We start from the raw sequence: 16,716 nt of genomic DNA, 5'->3' as shown, positions 1-16,716 counted from the left end.
TCTAAAGCAAACATTGGTTTTTGGCTTTGGAGTTTTTATTGAGGCAGGGGCTTGTTACGTAGCCCGGGTTAACCTGGGTCTCATGATCCTCCTGCCTCAGTTTCCTGCATGCTGTGATGATAGTCAAGAGTGATTACATGGACTCTAAAATTTTCCGTTAAGAAGCTGGAGTTATACTATTGGAAGTGTAATTTACTGGTGGGTGGATAGTTCTCACAGAAATGGTATAAGAAGGCAATCTGAATCCTTCATTATTGCTCATTATTTTTAAAAATATTTTACTGGCCGACTCCCCCAAACCCTAGAGTAAGGAAAGCCATAATAAAGTGGGGCCACACCCAGGCTCTCCACAGTCTCTGATGAGTCACATATTCTCCTTTCAGGTTACCATGCAGAGAACAGAGGCCATCAGTCAGGAACTTCTCATCCGTCTACACCCTTCACAGAGCAGTCACGTGGCCTACAGAAACCAGAGTCCACTCTTTACTGCATAAATAAGAAACAGTTTGGAGCAGTTAGGTCTCCACAGACACAGGTAACAGAACCTGGGTTCTGGCCAAGCCTGAGTTGGAAAACACTGATAATCGTCTTCCTTAGAAACACACAGCTCCAAATATACTCAAGAAAGCATTTGTTATAATCCCTTTTGAAGTGTAAAAAAATGAGAGATTTTAGATGCGGAATAGACAAACTAATACACTCGAAAAATACTTAAAAGCCTGATGTCGCCACTCCTTCAAATCCTTTCTCTGGGTTTACATGTGTTTATTCAATTTCAGAGAGCAGGCATGCCAGAATGAGGCAGAGCAAGAGCAGCCGTACCTCTGCCCTCCTGGGACTGCAACCCTGCTGTAGAGAGGACATGGAGAGTGGACAGCGGGATTAGCATCTTCTCCAGACTTCGTAGTGACCGAATGAGTGGGACAATGGGGTAAACCTGGAAGATTCTATGAGTGGCTCGTATGTAAACAACACACACAAAGGGAACGCTGGAACATTCCTGAACAGCAGTACCAGTCAAAGAAAGCTCAGAGGTTAGCAGCTCATGCTCCAAATATTGACAATGCCTGCTATGTACCAACGGATCCAAGTCTTAGGGAAATACAGGCATACAAGACAGATGATGAGCTGTGGAAGGATCTCAGTGGAAGGATGTTTGCCCTGGGTGCAACCCTCAGCTGATGGCGTATGTCTCTGCTCTTAGGTATTTTACTGAGCAGGGAGAGGAGGACTAATAACCAAGCATACAGACACGGCGAGATCAAAGCACTGAGAAGACTGTGAACCTCAAGGAGGATGGCTTGCTTGGAGGACGAGCGTTAGAAGAGAGATGAAAGGAAGTCAGCGCTCGTCACTCAGCCCCACCGAGGAAGATCATCCCAGGCAGAGAGGGCCGTTAAGTTTGGGAGGTACGGGGTCAGACAGGGGTGCACTTCGGCTAAAGCCAGGAGCCTGGGACGGGAGGAGAGTGACAGGAAGTCTGCAGCCAAGGCGAGAAGTCTGGACATGAAACAACCGAGAAGTGATGGAGAGGCCCCCAAACGGCCAGGAGCAGCAGAGCATCGAAACCTGTTCCAAGCTTTTAACGACCCAGGAAGCTCAGCAGATCAGCGGCGTGGAAATACAGGCCCACCACATGGATTTTTACCTTTGTGTAAAAAAAATTTCCAGAATGGAATGATGACAATCTCACTGCCTTACCACCAAGTCTCTTGAACCCTGCCTGGGTTCAGAGATGGGTGACAAAGTGTTGTATTTGTGACTCTGGAGTCTTGCCTCTGAAGTCAGTGAGTGACTTCACCTCCCATCATTAATGTCAAAAGCTCGGCCACAGAGCTAACTTAAGGCAGATCTTCCAGAATTATGAAAGAGGCGCAATGTCCGCCCGACCAAACACGTACAGGTCTTGCACTTCTGACTTGCTCACTCAAGACAGGCGTACTGATAGAAACGTGGCAAATGGGCTGACTGAATTTAAACTTGGGAGCCGAGCATGGATCTCACTTGGTACAGTGTCTACCCAGAATGCACAGGGCTAGGGTCAATGTCCAGCATGGCACAGAGGCACGGTGGTGCACGGCTGAAATCCCAGCACTGGGAGGGTGGAGCCAGGAGAGTCAGAAGTTCAAGGCCTTCCTTGGCTACACAGTGAGTTTGGGATCAGCCTGCCTTACAAGAGGCTGTCTCAATCAGTTAACCAATAAAACAACAAAAAGGATAACATGCCCAAATAAAACACGTATGCATGGAGTCTAAATCTCTCACAGATTATTATATTCCTTCAATCTTTAGTGGTTAAAAAAAAGTTACCAATTGAACATACACATTTCTGCCTACAAAACCCACAAAGGGTAGGCAGATGACATTTTAATTAAAATAACACAGATTTAAATTTCTGCTTAACCAGTTTAAAAATATCAAAGTGACTTTACTGAAAACATCTGTAAGTACGGCAAACTTTTCCTGTATTCTTTTTTGCCCCAAGCTACCGACTAAATTATAATAATCTTTGCCATGTGTTTACAACTGGAAATGTTCATCTTACCCTATGAATGCTGGTCAACCGGAAACTCTGCAATTAGTTTTGATCTGAGGAATTCCTGAAGAGAAATCATAAGCATATTGTTATATTTTATGCAACCTAGGACTACAAGACCATTTTCCACATCCATGGTTCTCAAATTTTGTGAAACACACAAAAAACCAATGTTTAAAAAGCACGAGTCACAGACAGCCTCTGACCTTTCAGCGAAAGGTGAGCTGACACTCAGGGAGACCATCAAATCATGGTCTCCTTACGGCAGAATTCACAAAGCACAAAATGTGGACACAGTTCATTTTCAGAGAATGAAACATTGTATCCAAGGCATAACTCCTTATTATATTTGTCTCTTATGAGTAAAAATATCTTTGAGACAGTTTTCTCCGTTGAGTTTGCTATTTGGTTGCTCCTAGCCTACAGTGTACAGAGAGGCCACCGTAAAGCTCCATGGCGTAATTTCCAGGTTTCCTTTCAGACGCTTATGGGCCTTTTCATGTTAAGTTTCCAGGAATCATGTCTGATAATGCCTTTATAAACATGTCACGGTTTTAAAAGCCATTCCCTGTTTATTACTAATAATGCCACAAACATCCCTGAACTAGGCTCACGACACCCCCTCCCCTTTGGGAATTGAACCCAGAACCTTGTGCCTGGTAAGCAAGCGCTCTACCATGGAGCTACAGCCTCTTCTTCAGCCCTGTTCGTGTGATTCTTCTGTACAGAATCCTAAAATGAGAGCACTAGCCCAAAACCAAACACTTAGTCTCTTATAAGTAATGTCAATCGATGCGTCCCGCCCCCCCACAATGTTACACCAAAATTTTTTCTTGTAGGAAGTATATCATCAGTTGATTTCTGAACAGATTAGGAGTTATCAATGAAACTGCATTATAAAGAAAACAAACAAAAAAAAGACAAAAAACAAACCAAGACCTTAACTAATTCAACACATGAAAAAGAACCTTGCTGTTGCTTTACTTTGCCTGCTTTTAAAGGTAGGTTGTACAACCCATCATGTTTAGTAAGTCCCATTCCTCTTCTCTATTCAAATTCACCCAAACCAGAAATGTCTCTCTGTCTCTTGTCGAAGACACAGATGTAGAACTCAGTGGAGGCTCTCATCATGACTACTTGTCATCTCGGGGTGAAGCCATCGATGTCAACTAAAAGCAACAAAGCAGCGTGGCTCAGTTTCTTTATCCAGGCTAAGCGCATCATTCCGACTAATTTTAGAAACTGTAGCCAAAGTTATCCTTTTTCTTCCTCCTCAGCAGAACACAAAAGTACTGAGCTGGGAGAATGAAATGTGAAAATCCTAAATGGCAAAGCTGCTCAGAATAGAATACATCGTGCACTTCAGGCAGGATAAAATGGGGACAGAGACCGTCCCAGCAATCCTGACAGGCCAGCTGCAGAGGCCGGCAGCTCGGCTCTCCAGCTTACCATGCTAATGAGTTACCAAACTAGCTTCACACATACCCCTCCGGGGCAGAGGCAGCACACATGTATGTCCTTTACTTGAAAACTCCGCCCTGCGACAGCCTAAGCATGGACTCTGGCAGCTGGAGAGGCCAGGCGGCTGAGACTCTTCCCACCTGCCTTCTAAACGCCCCGTTCAGAAATTCCTTCTAAGGGATGTAGAAGAAAATCCTCATCCGCCCAAATGACTCATGACTAAGGTAGAGAAAGGGAAGGCCCCAAGGCTCTCCTGCCGAGGGGAGGAGTCCGGATGCTCTTGCTCTCTTCTGGTCAGTGGGGATGGCAGAGACTGACAGGACACTCCTGCATAGTAGAGCAAAGGGCAGCCACACAGTCTGGGAATCTAAACACAGCCTTTCATACGTTTGAACCTATCTTGTCGTGACGGGTGCAAAAGAAAACTGTAAGATGAAAGATGGAGGGAAAATCAAGAACCTTTCTTTTGCCTTTTTTGTAATGGTGGGGGTCGAACTCACGGCTTTGACCAGGCTAGGCAAGTGTTCTACCACTGAGATACATTCCCAGCCCAGAGCTCACAATCTCCATGGATCTAAAACACGATCCTGTGACATTACTATGCACACTGCATTTCTGAAATGGCAGGAACTCCAACGCTATACTCTGTCTTGTGCAATCTACATTTTAGGCTCTGATTATGTAAAATCAGGCTCTCACACAACTCTGATTGGAAAAGTTCCAAAGCAAAGGCTTAAAAAGGGACACTCCAGCTGGGCAGGGTGATGCAGCCTTTAATCCCAGCACTCAGGAAGCAGAGGCAGGCAAATCTCTGAGACTGAGGCCAGCCTGGTCTACATTCCATTGCCTAACCTGCCTCGAGGTCCCTCGACACCATCTCTGTGCGCTGCACTGCCCTCGCTGACTAAATTCCTGGCTCTGTTTCTCTCACACACTGCTTTATGGTACACGTTAAACTAATGTCTCAAGTCCCCTGAGGACTAATGCACTCTATGGTTTATCTGGATCCCAGGAATCCATCCAGAGTATTTTCCATGGCTAGATGAAAGGGTGCCGATAGAACCTGCAAGAAGATATGGAATATGGTTGTGACTTCCTTCTGGTCAGGTGAGATTCCGAGACCTGACAGAAGGGGGAGTTAAAGGGGCTTTTTTCCTGGGTTGTTCCCATCCAGCTCTTGGCTACTCCTCTTAAAATGTTGTGATGGGGTTGGAGTGAAGTTTCAGTGGTTACAAGCACCAATGGCTTTTCCAGAGGACCTGGGTTCAATTCCCAGCACACACCAAGATTCCGAACTGTAGTTCCAGTTCCAAGGAGATCCGATGCCCCCTTTTGGCCTCTGCTCACATGTGGTGTACAGACAAAAATGCAGACAAAACACTCAGACACACAAAATGATAAAATGCAAAGAAATAGAGAAGAATGATCTGAAGTGGCACTGAAGTCAGTCTACCCCAGTGATAAGTGCTTAGGCAACCTCGTGGGGCCCCATGTCTAGTCTGACTGCCTGAGAGTATGTAGAGTGTCATTTCTGTGACTGCATCACACCAGACCACAATGGATTTCATTACCCAGTTAGGGACCCAGAGTATGTAGACGGCTTGGCTCTCAGAAGGACACGTGAGCAGAGGCAGGCCACACATACAGTATGTCAGGGGAGAAAGGAAGGGGTAGGCCTTGACAGAGCCGGGGGCATTTGCATCACCCACAGCAGGCGCAGTCAACAGAGGCAGAGTCGACCCTCCAGGACGCATACTGGCCAAGTACCCACTAAACGTGACAGCTCACAGTCTGAGAGCAGGGCTGCTGTCAAACTCAGCGTGACCGGTACGTTTTACTGACGGCATGTCATTCTGAATCAACGATGGGCTACTGGATGAGTGTCACGGCATTCCTAAACGACCTTAACATCTTACAAATTAGGACTTCATAATTATTCTTTTGCATGAGTTGGCCTTATGATACAAGAAGGAAAACACTGAGATGAAATGAGAGCAAGTTATTATCCAAGTCAGAATATTGTCTGTCACGCTAAGCTGTGCTTAATTCTTAGCCTGCCTTCTTCCTCCAAGACCATACATTCTGGGGGGCCAGGAACTCTGCTTGTTATCTCAGGGCCTGCCAAACACTATTTGCTCCTAGACATTGTAATTTCACAACTCTGTGAGCTAAGACAAAGCTGACAATGCTGCATGTCCTCAGGATAATTTTAGTCTCTTACAGCAAATCACTTCCTGCGTGATTACTGCAAGGAAGGCTGTGTCTGCTACAATATACTCTTGAAACAATACCAAACATCAGATGTCATAAGTTTCAATAAGCCTAGCATTGAGTTTAAGGTAATAAGGCAAAGGTTCAATGTTCACCTATGGATAAATGACTACAAAACATAAAAGTCACACACTTCTTTTTGGTTTTGAGACAGGGTCTCATATAATCTACAATGGCCTCAACCTCAATACATAGCCAAGGCTGACCTTGGACACCTGATCTCCCTGCCTCCACCTCTGAGGATTAGGATTAAAGGTGTATATCATCTTACCTGATGCTGAGGTGGTGGTGCTAAGGACTCAGGGTGTCATGGATGCTGCCGATTGGGCTATTATTTCCATCCCACAAGATACTTATAATGAGCACCAATACCTGACTTCTCCAAATCAGTAGTTATACCACACTTCATGCTTCTTACCTTTAGGAATCTGATATTGCACTGCTGTTAAAGTACATCACAGATGCCTGATGATGTGCTTAATTGCCTCAGCCTTTGAGCTGTTAGAACTAAGAGTTCGGGGTGCAGGACAAGGTCTAACATACAACAGTCTCAACAATTACCTGCTGAGTGGAAAGGGCTGCCAGAGTTAGCAAGGTAACCATTTAGTGTGTACTTGGTCAAGAATGACGCCTTGACTCCACAGGTAATAAAGCTGAATAAGTTAGTCACTTTTCTATTCCTGTGATAAAAAACCATGACAGAGGCAACTTAAGGAAGGATGAGTTTATTTGGGCTTACGGTTCTAGACAGTACAGTTAAGAGTCCACCGCAGCAGGGAAGCACAGGAACATCAGATAAGGCAGAGTCAGGCGCTGAAGGCTCACATGCTTCACGGCAAGCAGGAAGCAGAGGCCTTAAGCTCTGAAAGCCAAACCCAGTGACAAACTTTCTCTAGCAAGGCTGCACCTCCTAAACTTCCCCTGACAGCACCACCTGCTGGGGGCCAAGGGTCCAAATGCTTGAGACCAGAGAGGACATTTCTCATTCAAACAACCAGAGTAAAGATCAGAGAAACTCAGAAACTTGTTCAGTCAAGTTCAAAAGCAAGCCCGGAATTCACATTGGCTCTGAGGACATCTACTGCACAGCCTCTCCAAAAGCGCTGTATGAGAGTTCCACATGGATGGGACCTCTCTGTCTCGACTTTCTTCTCTCTTCCTCTGAAATCTACAAGCCTTTTTGAGAAAAACAGGAGATCCTTTACTACCCAGATCTCCCTGGTGAGGGGAGATAGAAGAGATTTTGTGAGTGAACTGAGGACAGGTGGGGATGGAAACACGAGCCATCAGGTTGGGGGGGCATGGAGGGAGAGAGTGCTGAGGAGGACTGCGGGGGAGGGGGGCAGCATTTCGGTTTGGGCAGAAACCTGGTGCAAGGGAAACACCCATGCATCTTTAAGGAGGGCCCTCGCTTAGAGTGGATAAGTAACCTGAACTGGATGTCTCCAGATTGGTGCCTGGCCCAACTGTCATCGAAGAGGTATCATCTCACAACTGATGGAGACAGATGCAGAGACGCACAGCCAAACTTAGACATGGAGACTGGGAATCCTACAGAGGAGGGAAAAGGAGTGTAGGAGCCAGAGGAGTCAAGGACACCACGGGAAAGCTCACACAGTCAACTAACCTGGGCTCACGGGTGTGGTTGATACATTGTGCACCCCAATACACTTATTTGGGGGTCATAGAACAGAACAGCCACTAAACTAAACATAGAGGTTAGGCCATGGTAGCACACGCCTTTAATCCCAGCATTTGAGATCTCACGTCTTGCTTAGGAAAGACACACACCTTTAATCCCAGGAAGTGATGGCAGGAAGCAGAAAGGTATATAAGGCATGAGGACCAGGAACTAGAGGCTTTTAAGCTTTTAGCAGCAGTTCAGCTGAGATCCATTTGGATGAGGACTCAGAGGCTTCCAGTTTGAGGAAACAAGATCAGCTGAGGAATTGGCAAAGTGAGGTTAGCTATGGCTTGTTCTGCTTCTCTGATCTTTCAGAATTTACCCACAATAGCTGACACTGAGGGTTTTTTTTTTTTTCACAAATAAGATCATTTAAGATTCACGTTACACATAGGGGCTCACAGAGACTGAACAGACAATCAGGGAGCCTGCATGGGACTGACCTAGGCACTCTGCATATATGTTACAGTTGTGTAGCTTGGTCCTCTTGTGAGACTCATAACAGTGAGAATAGGGGCTGTCTCTGACTCTTTTGTTGGCTTTTGGGTCCCTACTTCTCATACTGGGTCACCTTACACATGTAACTCGAATTGCTAAATGGTCTTATTAATAAAAACTTGGAGCCAGATATTGGGGTGAACGCTGAAAGATCGGAGAAACAGATCAAGCCACAGCCAACCTCACCTCAACAACTCCTCAGCTGATCCTGTTTCCCTGAATCCTCAGACTGAAAGCTTCCGAGTCCTCAACTGAATGGATCTCACCTACACTGCTGCTAAAAGACTAAAAGCTTAAAAGTCTCTAGTTTCTGGTCTTCATGCCTTAAATACCTTTCTGCTTCCTACCATCACTTCCTGGGATTAAAGGTGTGTGTCTTTCCTAAGCAAGACATGAGATCTCAAATGCTGGGATTAAAGGGGTGTGTCACCATGCCTGGCTCTGTTCCCCAGTGTGGCCTTGAACTCACAGAGATACAGATGGATTTCTGCCTCCCGAATGCTGGGATTAAAGGCGTGTGCTAACACTGCTTGACCTCTATGTTTAATAAAGTGGCTGTTCTGTTCTCTGACCCCCAGATTGGTTTAATAGGATACACAATATATTGGGGGACACAATATATCACATTTTTCCCTTTTGTCTAAAATAATATAAAGTTATAACTAATATAAGAAAAAACTATATACAATAAGTACCATAAGTATATACAATATATACAGTCAAGATTTAGAGTAACAATGTCCAGTTCACTAACATTTGACAAATTCAGACAAAAAATTTCATTATTTATCCCATTTTGGTGAGTCCAATACAACATTGTATACAATATACAAAAAAAGTCCAATGTAAAATGTTTAAAACTAGCAGTTGCCTTTGAGACAGAAGAGGAGGGGGCTGGGTGAACGGGGGAGAGGGACTGGGAGAGGAGGAGAGGGAGCAAGGCTATGGCCAGGATGCAAAACAAATAGAAGAATAAAAATAAGATGGAGATGGGCATGGTATCACATGTCTCTAATCCCAGCATTAGGAAAGCAAAGACAGGTAGATCTCTGTGAGTTTAAGACCAGCCAAGGTATACAGTGAGACCCTATCTATTTATCATCTATCTATCTATCTATCTATCTATCTATCTATCTATCTATCTATCTAATCTATCTATCATCACCCTTATAATGAGTAAAGAGCATATAAATGCTTGTCCATATATATTACAGAGTGATTAAGGAGATACCTAGCACTGACTTCTGGCCTTCACATGCATGCACACTTACATGCACATGCACCTGCACACAAATGCACACACATAAATATGTATATATACATGCACACAAAGTAGTGATAAGGATGAAATAAAGTAGTTTTATGTGATGACAAAATAATCATTATATGGTGTATAATATCATTAATAACATAATTATTAAATATATAATAACTACCTCACATGAAAATTCAATAAACTAGTTTCCAGCAGAGATAAAACTTTAAGAAACTTTTTTTTTTAATTTAAAATGTGCACAGACATGGACAATGATGTAACTTGAAATACCACATGGTTAGTAAAACCCTGAGTTCAAGGCACAGCACATATGGGAGAAAAGGTATAGACTTCCACTATTTTCAAATTGATGAACTGTCACAGATATGGCATTCAATAATTAGATGGCATGATTAGAGACATGCAACTGGCCTTACATTTACCAACACAGCTGAAAAAAGGCAATGTCCCATGGATGGAGAGGCAAGGCACTGCTGACCCTCTCCTCCTTCGGGTTCTTGTCTCCTTTTTTCCTTCCAAAGAGATTCATAGAGACCAGAGTTCTTCCTCCCCTCCCCACCAAGGTGGATCATAGAGACCAGGGTTCTTCCTCCCCTCCCCACCAAGGTGGATCATAGAGACCAGAGTTCTTCCTCCCCTCCCCACCAAGGTGGATCATAGAGACCAGGGTTCTTCCTCCCCTCCCCACCAAGGTGGATCATAGAGACCAGAGTTGTTCTTTCTCCTTGCCCTCACCAACGTGGATGATAGAGACCAGGGTTCTTCCTCCCTGCCCTCACCAAGGTGGATGATAGAGACCAGGGTTCTTCCTCCTTGCCCTCACCAAGGTGGATGATAGAGACCAGGGTTCTTCCTCCCCACCCTCACTAAGGTGGATCATAGAGACCAGAGTTCTTCTTCCCTGCCCTCCCCATCAAGGTGGATGATAGAGACTCAAATCCCCCTGATGATCACCTTCACTTTGCAGGGCTTCTGTGCCATGGCTGGGAGGAAGGAATGCTACATTTGAGAATGAGAATCACAGGTTTTACTGAGCTGCCCTCACTGTTACCAGAGGTTCACATGTTGATTTTATTCAGTCATAATTCTACCCAGCTGTCTGTTCTGACAGTTTTTATTGGGTCTCTGGTCTCATTCTGAAAGTTCTCACACATGTAAAACTCTGATTACACAGACCAGTTAAGGATCAGTGTCCCACCTGTCTCCCCGTGTTAGCACTGCTTGCCCCTGTAATTTCCCCGGTTCCCACTCCAGGATGAGAAGGTCCAGCAGGGTCTTCAGGGGTTACCTTTGTTAATGCGGTGGGAAGGGGGGCAGGGCACCTCTCACCTCTGTAAGTCTGTCTTGCTTTAACCAGAGAGAGGGAAGGCAGGGAACTTACTTGCCTTTGTCTTTAGCTCAACAATCCTTCAGATGTCGGGGAAGCATTTTCTGGTGTCCACATCCCAGAGGAACTGCCCCAGAAGGAAGCAAAGTGACATCTTGTTTTTTATTGTTAGAGAGAGAGAGAGAGAGAGACAGAGAGAGAGAGAGACAGAGAGAGAGAGAGAGAGAGAGAGAGAGAGAGAGAGAGAGAGAGAGAGAGAGAGAGAGAGAGATAGATGCTTCCCAAATGAAACATACATGGTTCTTCCTGGCCCGTGGCTCAGCATTTCCTCTAGGAAAACAAAACAGGCAGGAGCTTCCTGTCCATCCTGCCTGTCTATTAAGTAATTAAGACTGACACGATAGATTGCAGAGCAAGGACCATCCTGCTTACACAACCTCACACGGAGAAACACCTACTCGCTCCTCTAATAACGACAAGGTGGGGAAACTCTCCTTTAACTGTCATTTAAATGGCAATATACACATGGCCTTGCTTCCTGGTATGTCTATTAGGATGTGGTTACGATAACATCATACCATGCGTTTAGATACAGACTTTCTTCCTGATGGCTTGATGAAGGAGCCCTATCTGCTGCTGCAGGGCATCTGGGGCAGCTGGACGGGAGGTGGCAGAAAGGTGGAGGTGGCGTTCTCACATCCATTTCCATTGGCTGGATCTCTAGTAAGCTAAGAGTCTGATCTATAAAACAGTTTATTACTGTTTATAGGACAGAGAGATGGCTCTTTACCTAATGGAACTGTAGGGACAGTTAAGCAAGGCAACCATCACTCCAATGCTTAGCACGGGAACAGACACAGAGCAACACACAGTGTAGCAATTTATTAACACAACAGTAGCTTTATAACAAATTAGTCTTTTAAAAGGCTGGCTTTGTGTACGGTCCTGCAAACAGATCTGCCTTGGCACTGGGGAGTCAGCTTTTCCAGCTCAGTTAGAGACTCCAAAGACAGGCTTGCAATATGACCCCAGTCATCCAAAAATGTAAACTATAAATATAACTTTTCTCAACTATTTATTATATGGACCAGGGGAGACGAGATGTTATGAAGCAAAACCAAAAATGATAAACTGTGCCATAATGTTTAAAGACTTAACTGGTCCAAGTCATTTCATGTCCATCTTAACAGCCAAAATTCTTGATGCTGACAAGCCAGACTCAGCCAGTGTCACCCAGGCAAAGGGGTGTATTAAAAGTCATCAAGTAGCCGGCGGTGGTGGCGCACGCCTTTAATCCCAGCACTCGGGAGGCAGAGCCAGGCGGATCTCTGTGAGTTCGAGGCCAGCCTGGGCTACCAAGTGAGCTCCAGGAAAGGTGCAAAGCTACACAGAGAAACCCTGTCTCGAAAAACCAATAATAATAATAATAATAATAATAATAATAATAATAAAAATAAAATAAAAAATAAAAGTCACCAAGAAAAAAAACCCAACGACACTATCACCAGGGTCTGGGGAGATGGCTCAGTTGGTAAAAAGCATGGATGAGGACCCCCGAGTTCAGATTCCCAGCACACATCTATAATCCAGTGCCAGGCAGCAGAGACAGGGGGCTGCCCAGGACTTGATGGCCAGCCAGGCTAGCTGATTGTTAAGTTCTAAGTTCAATTATAACCCCTTATCTCAAAAAATAAGAATCTGGTGGAAGAAGACACCTGGCATTGGCCTCTGATCTCCAACATGCACATTAAATGTACCCATCTCCACACAAAGGTATCTCATCACGATGGCATGCTTAACGTCACTGACTTTTACACTTGCAAATGGCTAACGGAAGTTTTACATTTTGTATGTTTTTAACCAAAAAGGTCATGCAGAATAAGAAAACCATTCTTATTGCAGCAAACCCAAAAGGATTACATAAGTCAAATATAATCAGCCTCAATGTTCCAAAAAACATCATAACAACACATGGAAATACTGTTAAATCCACCAAACTTGCTTTATATATATACCATTCTATAATAAACACTGAATTTTCAATCATCACTTTATTTATAACCTTTAGTTAGATGAATTTGCATAAGCAAGATAGGTGATTCCACAATGTATGCAGAAGACACTTAAGACTTCTTCCTTTCTTTTTTTTTTAGTATGTGGGTGCTTTGCTTACATGTATGCCTGTGCACTGCATGGGTGGCTACTGCCTGTGGAGGTCTAATGAGAGCGTCGGATCCCCCAGAACTGGAGTTACAGACAGTTGTGAGCCACCAGGTGGGAGCTTGGCATTGAACCCAGGTCCTCTGAAAGAGCAGCCAGTGCTCTTAACTGCTGAGCCATCTCTCCAGCCCTGCTTGGGGTTCTGAATGGCCACGCCCATGCCAATGCAAGGTTTCTACTGTGCCATACTGAGAGTCAGCGTCAGGGGACTGCAACAAGGGAACCAGACGGCACCGCTTTCACTTTAAAAGCTGGTGGGATCGACTTCCTAGGCATTGTGTACTGTCTGATCACAGTGATTCTGGATCATTCAGGAAGAGCCCGAATAGGTCCTCTGGGCCACTCAGACCTTGTCATCAGTTAGGTTATGGCTGTCTCACGCTTCATCATGGCCTGGATATACACGGTGATATACTTTGGACCAAAGGTGTGAGGGGCAGAACCAGAATATTTAAAGCCTGCTTGTTTCCAGAGTCTACAAGAACAGGGCTCCTCCCTTCACAGTTGTTTTTTTTCCCCACTGGGTCACTGCTACACAGCCATTTCTGGGTAACACAGGAAGGTCGCACACTCCTGCCTGGTACACATTTTGGAGCCGCTAAAGGCAAAAGCAGACTGCTCAATTTTTATTTATAATTTTACATATTTTTTTAATCCCCAAGTCCTAGGGGCCAAGTATTGACTCTGCTGGTCTTCCTCCACACGCCTGCTTCCCCACTAGGGGACAGCTTCCCGGTTGGCAGTGTGGAACAGTACACTGGAGCACACACCCCAGGCCCGCCTCCACGGCCATCTGCACAGGCCCCACTCTGGTCCCGCATCTTCTCAGCTTTCACTACTGTCTCACTGGCCTCAGAGCTGATACCACAGGTAAAGCATCTCTGAAATCACTCCAGAGGCAGATGTAAAAGGATCTCCCAGGGGCCAGCCAGCTCTGGCTGGTGACAGCAGGAGAAGATGGCCCGGAACAATGGATGGAAGCAACGCAAGGCAGGCCTCAGCTTTGTTTACGGTTTGGTTCCCAGGAAACAAAACAACAAATGTTGCCACTGTCGCCTTGTATCATTTAAGCCCTTTTAGGAAGCCAGGGGAGCCTTTGAAAAAGGCCCTGGGGCAGGGGCGGGGCGGGGGTGGGGGTGGGTGGGTCAAGATTCCAGGCAGAGGAGAAAAAATGCTTTGTGGTAAAATAGGAGCCCAAGCAGAAGGTTCTTTGTTAGATCTACCTTGCAATGGCAGGTGGACAGTATCAATAGATGGAGAAGTGGGTGGGCTGCAGAGGCGAGAACGAACAACACCCAGATGGCGGTCCAGCTTGCCACCTCCTGAATCCAGACAAGACCTGGATTTCAAGACACACACTGATTTCATCAACTCGTCTTCTCCCAGGAAGAATGTGGGAAGTGAAGCATTGGGCAAGAGCCGCAAGAGAGAAACAGGTAAGTCCCTTCTGAAAGAGCAGGCTGTTAGGTCACCCATGCTTCCGATTCAATGGCCTCTCGGGGTTGAATCAGTGCCTCATGTTTCCTATCCGGTGAGTGGGGCATCTAGGGGCCCAAACCTGTTGCTGTTAATTCCTCTGCTGGCACTCTGAAAATGTCTGGAGTACAGTTAGGGTAAACACGACACACCCTTTCTCTATCAACTGCAACAATCCAGCCCTCGTCTACACTGCCCCCGGTCAACATCTCCTTCCACAGATTAAGGGCTCTGCTTCTGTCCATGCTTCTGACAGGGCCCCGCTACTCAGGTGCATAGCTGCCTTGTCTGACCCCTGCTCAAGTTCAGTAATTCTGTAATGTGATTCCCAGAACTCAGGACAATCCAAAACTGGGTCCAAGACCAAACGCATATTGTTTACTGTATCACACATAGCACAGGCTGCACGGGAAGCCTCCCAGGAGGGCTATTTTTGTTCAAAATGGCTGCCTCTCAAAGCAGTGCCAAAAAGTTCTCTTGGAAGGTCAAAGTCACCTTCAGGGATCAAACAAAGCTGTCAATTAAGTCCGCATGCGCCGAGTCAGTGACTTACAAAGGTATTCCCCAGGACTTCTTCTTTGACACCCTGACCAGGTCCATCACCACAGGCTCTTGTGGCTCTCGTCCCTTCCTTTCATAGTCCCTATTATCCTAGAAGTAGTCACTCCATTAAGGGATTTTCCTCCCACTATGGATAAGCTCTGAGGTCTGGTCAGTATATATTATGCTGATTAATGTATCCCAGGCTTACCATGCAGAAGCAGCTATTGCCTATTAATGCACAGATAAAAGGGTTAAAATTAGACCTCCTGACCTGAACAGAAACCACAACTTATCTGTCCATCATCTCACCTTCAATTTACCAAATTTCACACAACATGCAAAGGTCCCTTCCTGTGGAGACTGAAGCCGCGCTGAACCTCCCATCAACAGGGAGGGGGGTGAAGGAGGGTGGAGAGGCAGGTGCCATCAGAAAGACTGGGGTATGTGGGAGCACATGGAAGCTTCTCCTAAACCTACGCAGGACTTGGAATCAGACGGTCCAGCTGCAAAGCCGGAGGAGACAAGCAGCCTTCTACACAGGCCTGCTTTCTGCTCCAGAGCTCCTCAGGACCCCGAGGCTTCACCAGGGAAGAAGCCATGTTCTCTCTGGGGATTTTAGCTCTGAAGGTTCTCCATGAGACAGATGTCACATTCTGCATTTGGAAGTTTAACACATGACTTTTAAATGAGGGTGGGGCTTTCTCATGGCAGAGTGGCACATTCAGCTAGACTCCCAGGGTCTGCTGCTGGGTTTTCTCTTCTGTATACAGCAGATGAATCTCGGCTAAGATGCCACTTCCTTAGCAGCCAGAGTCAAAAGGTGGAAAGGCTGTGTTGAGAAAGTGCATGTTTTCTTCCCCTGCAGCCCCCGTAAGAAATCCTTTCCTATTTATATTTGATAGCACCATCTGCTTTTATTGTGGAGCGCCAGCCATTCAGGAAATGCCACCACGGTCACTGCTGGCTGAGAGACAGGCAGGTAGAAATGAGAGCCACATCTGCCACCAACTTGCGTCATGTCCCAAAAATGGCCACCAAGAAAAACTGAAAGAATGTCACATCTTGCATGGACTCTGGCACTGTGTGAGAGTCTTATCCCAGGTGATGAAGGGGATGGGAGAGCCTGAGCTCAGACTTGGCCCTCAGAAGGAGTTTGTGCTTTGGTGAAAGAAGACATAAATACAAGAAAGGGAAGAAATCGGCATACAAATGTCTTCAATCCCTCAAGTAAGGGGGTAATGATCACTGTGAGGTCCACAGAGCTGCAGTCGGGGATGACCGGATAAGGAATGGAGAAGGAGGGTACTCATAATCAGGGCACACCATGAAGGACTGGGGTACACCACTAAGGGCTGGGGGTACACCATGAAGAACTGGGGTACACCATGAAAGACTGGGGTACACCATGAAGGACTGGGGGCACA

General features: G+C 45.7%; 1 protein-coding gene across 11 annotated transcripts in view; it reads right to left on the bottom strand.

Annotated features, from left to right (window-relative positions):
• Nucleotides 1-16,716, bottom strand: part of Lrrc8b (leucine rich repeat containing 8 VRAC subunit B) — an 87,613-nt gene that overhangs the window by 38,925 nt on the left and 31,972 nt on the right. For 9 of the 11 annotated variants that reach the window (XR_013043075.1, XR_013043076.1, XM_076546862.1 and 6 more), the window contains one exon: nt 2,546-2,600. The exons of the other annotated variants lie outside the window; for them this stretch is intronic. The gene's annotated coding sequence lies outside the window, so the exon portion shown is untranslated. The remainder of the gene's footprint in view (nt 1-2,545; nt 2,601-16,716) is intronic. 11 annotated transcript variants of the gene reach the window in all.

This window comes from Peromyscus maniculatus, chromosome 10, assembly GCF_049852395.1.
Source record: "Peromyscus maniculatus bairdii isolate BWxNUB_F1_BW_parent chromosome 10, HU_Pman_BW_mat_3.1, whole genome shotgun sequence".
Classification (NCBI taxonomy): Eukaryota; Metazoa; Chordata; class Mammalia; order Rodentia; family Cricetidae; genus Peromyscus; species Peromyscus maniculatus.
Note: the sequence above shows the minus strand (reverse complement) of the source record. Positions and strands in the feature narration are given on the sequence as shown.